Below are 6,961 nucleotides of genomic sequence, written 5' to 3'. Positions count from 1 at the left end.
TTGCCTTTTGGATTTTTTATTATTCATTTTTAAATTAGTTTTCGGGCGTATTTTTGGAGTTTTTCACATGTGAACCCCTCCTATTTCCACCGAAACTGCGTTTTAACGTGATAACCCTGTGCCACTCCTTCCTGCGGACATTTTTCCTTCTTACTGCATGTCATTCCGGTGAACGCTTCATCCGATATCAATTTCCGATTCCATTTTCGGGTTTTTTTTGGGTTTTTCCCATGTGAACGCGTCTTATCTCAGTCGGAATTATGTTTTGATGAGATAGGATTGTCGGGCACATCTTTCTGCACAGTTTTCCTTTTTTTTGCACCTCATTCCGATGCACGGATTTTTCGATATTAATTTTTAATTGCATTTTTTGGTTCGTTTTTTGTGTTTTTTGCACGTGACCGCCCTTTTCCCCCCCCGGAACCTCCGTCCCATATTTTCCTTGTTTCCCCCTATCGTCCTGCCCACTTTTTGTTTTTACGCTATTTCGTTTTGCCGTCCGGATTGGGAGTTATTAATTTTTCTTTATTTTTACGTGTATTCGCGCGCCCGTTTTGCGCGTGAACGCGCCCTTTTTCGATTTTACGCATCCCCACGCGCCCCGGTCGTGTCCGCATAACCCGTACCATCATCCCAGCGTCGTTTCAATCCCGTCACGGCAAATTTTTTTACCCACCCCGCCCCGCGCATGTGCGCGGGACGGGGGTACGCGCCCTTGTCCCTACCCAACCACCTTGCCCACCCCCTACCCTACCCTGCCCACCCCCTACCCTTGTCCCTACCCAACCACCCAGCCCGCCCATTGCCCCTGCCCACCCCTTCCCCCCAACCGCCCGACCCCTTCCCTCCCACCCTCTCCATCTCCCTCATCTCCCTCTTCCTCCTCCCCTCTTCTCCTTCTCTGCCGTCGCCATCCTTCCTCCTCTTCTCCCCCTTCCTCCTCTTCTTCTCCCTCTCTCCTCCTTCCTCCCCTCTCCTTCCCCTCCTTCCTCTCCCTCCAGCGCAGGCCGCCGTCAGACGCCCGTCCCGCCGCCGCCGCTCGCCTTCGTCTCGCCGTCGTTCGCGCCCTGACCGCCGCCTCTAGCCCTGCTGTGGACCTCCCGCGCCCGCCCCTGTGCCACCGCCTGTGGCCCGGCGCCCTGGTCGCCGCCGTTCGCGCCCTGATCGCCGCCCTGGTCGTCTGTGGAGCCCTGGTCGCCGCCGTTCGCGCCCTGATCGCTGCCCTGGCCGCCGTCACCGCCGCCTCCGCGTCGACGTCGTCCGCCGCTGAATGCCCGCCGTTGACGCCCGCAACGCCACCACCTCTCCCTACTCCTCCTCCACCTCCACCTCCTCCACCACCTCCCAGCCAGGTTGCCACTAACCTACCTGTAGTTAACACTAACCTAAGCTTAGTTTATCACTAACCTAAGTTAAGTTAAAACTAACCTAGGTTAGGTTAACAATTAACTTAACATTAGTTAACCTCTAACTTAACTCTAGTTAACCACTAATTACCTAACCCTAGTTAGTTGGGTACTAACCCTAGTTAGTTGGTTAACTCACCTTGGTTAGTTGTAACTAACCATAGTTACCCTAACCCTAACCCTAACCCTAACCCCACCCCCTAACCACCTAACCCTAGTTAACTAACCCTAACCCTACCCCTAGTTTACTAACCCTAGTTAGGTTACTCTAACCCTAAGTTAGTTACACTAACCCTACCCTAGTTAAACTAACTTTAGCCTAGTTACACTAACCCTCCTTAGGTTAGTCCCCATAGACCTAACTTGGTTTACTAACCTAACTTAACCTACTCTGACTTATCCAACCTGACTAACCTAACCTAACTTGACTTCCTGTGACTTACATGACTTACCCACACTAACCCGACTTAACTGACTTATTTCTAACTGACTTATCTGATTAACATGATTTATGTGATTTAATTAATTTCTAAATTAATTTTCCCATAAAAAAATTCAAAAAATTTTCTAAAAATTCCTTTTGCTTTTTGCCAATTTTTGGGAGTTTTTCCGCTGGTGATTACCTACCCTATAATTTCTGAAAATTAAATATTTCCTAATTAATCCCCCAAATTGCCAATAAATGTAGAAAATTCATTTAAAAATAGTCAAAAATTCTAAAAAAATACTAAAAAATTCTCAAAAATTCCCCTCACCTCCCTTGCTCATTTTCCATTTATTCAATCATACATAATCACAACTTAACACAACAACAACATAAAAAAATAACAAATAAACATCAAAATCAAAATCAAAATAAACAACCAACACAAACCAAATCCACACATCCGCTAAGGTATTGTGTTTCTTGTTTCATCAGTGATCTTTACTTTTCCTTTACTGGATTCATTTCTTTTGGGAGACTCTTCCGTGCGCATTTCTGCATTACATACACACCCCTTCCAGGTATTTATTTTATGTGTTTTATTTATTTTCATTTTCCCCTTAATCACAAATTAATTCTTAACATGAACTCTTTATTCACCCACAGTTTCCACGCGCATTCACGCTAAACACACATTCTTTTTAATTAAAATAAACCAGCCGTTCACTTAGCACGCGCTACGTGCGCTACAGATGCACTTTAAAATTTTAAGTAAAATGAACCAGCCGTCACATGAGCACGCGCTGGCAAAAAAGCGCTCCACATCACCTTAATTTGTAATCAATGAATTGCATTTAGAGACCCAGTCGGGTATGGAAGTCCGGGAATCGAATAAAAGCACCGTTTTCACCTAATAATTGGTAATTTAATTTCTAATAAGGAACCGCCGTTTTCTTGCTAAGGTTTATCACCTAATAAAAATTCACCCATTTTTAATAATTGATTAAAATCAACCCTTCATTAAATTAATTTCCCCCTCACTGCACTTAATTCCCCTTTTTAATGAACCGTTTCGAGGGATGGGTATGCGCAGTCGTTAGCGTTATTTTCCATGGTCCAGTCTTGGTTTCTCACCGATGTAGTCTTGATATGTGTCGGATGTGGTATTGTTTTGATTTACCATCTTTGATACGGTTACGGGTACGGTATACAGTTTTTTTCTTTTATTGCCTGATACAGGGTTCTGGGTGTTTGTCTGATGCATCGCATGAAGCTTTCGGTCGCATTTGTCTCAAGGTCATGTCAAATTTTTTCTAGGATGTGGTTTGCTTGGGGTTAGTTGGTCGTGTCACGTTTTATTGGTTGTTCTCTTATCCTTGGTTTTTGTCTGTTGCTTTGCAGACATTCTCCTTGATTGTCTGTGTTTGTGGTGTGTGTGTGTAACCATCTGAATGGCGCCTTCTCATGCTCCTCCCCCTATCCAGTACGTCCCATTAGTTAGTAGGGATTACTCTTCCCTACTTACTTTTGAGCCCCTCACGAAGGCGGGCCTTGCTGCTTTTGTGGCCACTCCTTTTCCATTGCTTCCAGAGGATCCGTCGTTATGTGATGAGTTTCTGGCCTCTTACAGCAAGAAGACAGGACTAGTCCAAGGCATGTCTATGACTTTGACATCTCGAGGCCTAGGGAAGGCTCTGTCTCTACCCTTCAAAGGTGAACCTTTTGTGACCACTCGTCAGCTTTTCTCTAATGAAGAAATTCTGAAGCTATTGCAAAAGCAGACAAGGGAAATCCTCGATGTTGTGAAGGTGATAAACTCTTCCGGAGTTTCCTTTTCTATGATCACTGATCCCATATGGAAGACGATCTGTCAGTTTCTTCAGGACAGGTTTATGCCTGCCAAAACGCCATCCCACTATTTGTCCAAAGAGCTTTTTACAGCTTCCAAGATGGTGTTGAAAGGAGTTGCTATTGATTGGAGCACTTACCTCCTCACTAAAATGGATCAGCATTTTGTTAAAGTCACCAGGGGTAATGTTACCAATGTCACATATGGATCATATTTGTCTGCCTTCTTGACCTATTCAGGTTTACAGCAGACTGTGCCTCCACCTCCTCCATCAAATCCAGTACCTCCTCCTCCACCTTCAGAAGAGTCAGAACCCATTGACGTAGAGGATGATGATTCTCCGCCTCCCCTGGTCATACAGCGCAAACGCTTGAAGAGGGTAGCGGATAAAGCTCCTTCTGTACTTCCTTTAGTACCCATCCCTGCTACTTCTGGCAGTGACCTCCCTGGGTATCTCACTTGCAATAACCTGTTCAGAGCACATCGAGAAGGCTCCTTGGAGATCTCAGTTCCTTCCCTGAACAGTCTCGTCTCAGGAGATGCCATTCCTTTCCTCTACAAGGATATTCAAAGTTCCATTGAGTTGTCAGTGACAGCCTGTGTTCAACAGCTATACGCATCTTTCTATGAAGAGCTGATGCAGTCTAAGGACCAGTTGCATAAGGCAACATCTGAGTTAGCTTCTTCTAAGGATACCCTAGCAGATTTATTTAAGCAAATGGAACAACAAACCCAACTGGTGGCCACCCAAAGCAATGAGATTTCTTCTTTGAAGACCCAGTTACTAGAGGCTCAATCACAGGTTACTAGCCTTTCAGCAGAGAAGGAGAGGATGTCCAGAGAAGCACAGGAATTCCAAGCTATCTTAGATGACAAACTTTCAGCTTTACAGATTGCTAATGACACAGTGGCTAACCAAGCCCCCCAAATCCAGCAGTTGCAAGATCAGCTTGCAAAGTCCCGCTTTGTTCCTCCAAGCCCTAATGTTCCATTGATTCCTTCTCTTTCCCAGCAGGACTTGGCCTCTCTTCAGAGAGAGGCTACTTTGTGCCCTCTATTCCAAGATAAAGTGGAAAGATTGCAGTCCAGAATGGACTTATTATGGTCTACATTTGAGCAGTTTCAAGAATATGTTTTCCTAGACCATTCTTTCTTTGTCCACTACCACTTACAGAAGTTGGTCTTCTACATGAAGCTTTCCACGATGGATTTACCTTTTCCAGAGGATGGCTGGAGTGGGGCTTGGTCTGCTGAGTTGTTGATAGAGGTAGTCAGAATGGTCTTTGAAGATTCTGTCACACCAGATACTATGTTGATGTCATACATGTATCTCCGAGGAGATTTGTTAATTCCAGATGAGGTAGATATGGCATGGTAGGTGGGGGATGTGGTCTTACAGGCTGTTTTGTATGTCAACCATTTGGAGTTGCGCATAGCTGACATGTTTCAAAGTTATTCCTCCAAAGTGGCTGATTGTCATGATAATTCGTGGCATCCCATGATTGATTCGGTGGTCCTAAATCAAAGACAAAACACAGCTCCTACCTTTGCCCAGAGTACTAATCAACTGAGGATGGATCTCTCTACCTATCTTTCCAAACATAATCCATTTGATGCTACCTTCTTTGATGCCTATCATCGACGATCTCTTCTGGGACCTTCTGTTCCTACCCTCCTCTATTACCAACAAATGGCTCACCGCTATGCTATATATATTTCCCTTTGTCAATCTAATTCCACAATAATTTTACCACTTCTTTTCCAACCTTCATCTTTCCCTCAAATTCCCATTTTCACTTACTGTTCCTTTATTGAGGATAGAGTATTTTCCCCTTCTCCACCCTGTCCTTCTCCCTCCATTAATGTACCCTCCACATTTCCTATTTATCAGTTAACACCGTTCCTTAGTGATTCCTTACAAATTTCTGCCACTCCTTCTTTAACCTTTTCTTCCTTTTATGATTTTTCCTATCCTTCCCTACATCCACTTTCCCTTATTCCATTACCCTCTCCTAACACTTCCATATCTCAACCACCTCAGTTGGTTAGTGACTGTGACGGGTTTGATAATCAGATTTCCAGAAGAAGGGGATGGAGTTCGGATGATTGCCTTACAGGACCGCAGATCAATTGGCCAGTCATTCCAGGAGAATGGACAGCTTCCAGTCAAGTTTATCAGAATTATGTTCATTTTGCTCAGCAGTATTCACAGTCTGCAGATCCCTCAGTGAGATTAACTGCTCACTTTGCTTGGTACCTGGCGTATATGCATAGGCACTCTCATAATGATTCAAAGCCTATTCCAAAGTTGTGCATGAATGTCAATGTTAGCATTGATTCCCAACAGCTGGAGATACTGTATTTTCATGCCCTCTGTTTGCCTAGCAGATACTTGGTCCTGTTGGAAAGGATGTGTTGTCTCCAAAATTGTCAAAATCCTCCTAAAAACTTTGTAGATGAATCCTTATCTATGGATCGTTTCCGCCAACATCAATCTTTTAAGAGGGATCATCTTCATTGATACCTTTCCAATGTATAATGGAAGCTTTTTAATGAACAACTCTCTTTTTGAAGAAGTCATTCAGATGGTTGTGTTGTGTATTAGTGTTTGTGTTGTGAGTTCATTTATGTCAAACAAACGTGGTGGTTTCCTATTGGATTTCGTGTACGAGCTACGTTTTGGAAAATTGTGGTGATGGGGTCGTGATTGGAGAGTTGAAGCAGATGCTGATGAAGAAGAAGAAGAAAACTTTTATACCCTTTACAAATTTGTTGTGATTTTTAGTTTGATAAGAGGTGTTAATGTATAAAGGGTTTTCCTTTCTTTGTATTTTTTTATCAGAACCAGGTTATAAGTTGGGGTCGTGGTGGATGGATTCTTTTTTAGAAGATATTGAAGATCAAAGTTGAGCTTTTCAACTGAACTTGTATTCCCTTTTTCCTGGGTCACGAGGGCGCTTCCTTATTAAGTGTGGGGATATGTTGAGTGTTGAAATGACTTGTTTTTTGGCTGATTTTTGTTGTTTTTGAGAGCTGAATGGTTGATTTTATGAGATGATTGATTGGTTTGAAAGTGGTTTCAGAGTGTTTTGGATGGTAATGATTGTGTTTTGGAAGATCATGATGTTTGTTGGTGGTTCTGTGATGTTCTGATAGGTTCTGAATGGTTCTGTATACCTTCTGTTTTGCTCTGTTTTGGTCTGTTTTGTTCTGATTGTCTTCTGTAAGGAGGGATGGAGTATTGATTGATGAAGAATGAGATATTGTGAAAGTTTATTGAAT

The 6,961-nt window shown here is 43.4% G+C and overlaps 1 non-coding gene across 1 annotated transcript; it reads left to right on the top strand.

The window, feature by feature from the left end:
- Positions 1 to 6,538: 6,538 nt before the first annotated feature.
- LOC148026890 (small nucleolar RNA SNORD36) lies at positions 6,539 to 6,607 on the top strand. The gene has a single exon (XR_015693003.1). It is a non-coding gene; the product is annotated as a small nucleolar RNA SNORD36 (small nucleolar RNA).
- Positions 6,608 to 6,961: the final 354 nt, after the last annotated feature.

Source organism: Lygodium microphyllum, chromosome 13 (genome assembly GCF_053477565.2).
Source record: "Lygodium microphyllum isolate KBCC chromosome 13, Lygodium_microphyllum_v1.1.10, whole genome shotgun sequence".
Classification (NCBI taxonomy): domain Eukaryota; kingdom Viridiplantae; phylum Streptophyta; class Polypodiopsida; order Schizaeales; family Lygodiaceae; genus Lygodium; species Lygodium microphyllum.
The sequence above is the reverse complement of the archived record's forward strand: the minus strand, read 5'-3'. Positions and strand labels throughout refer to the sequence as shown.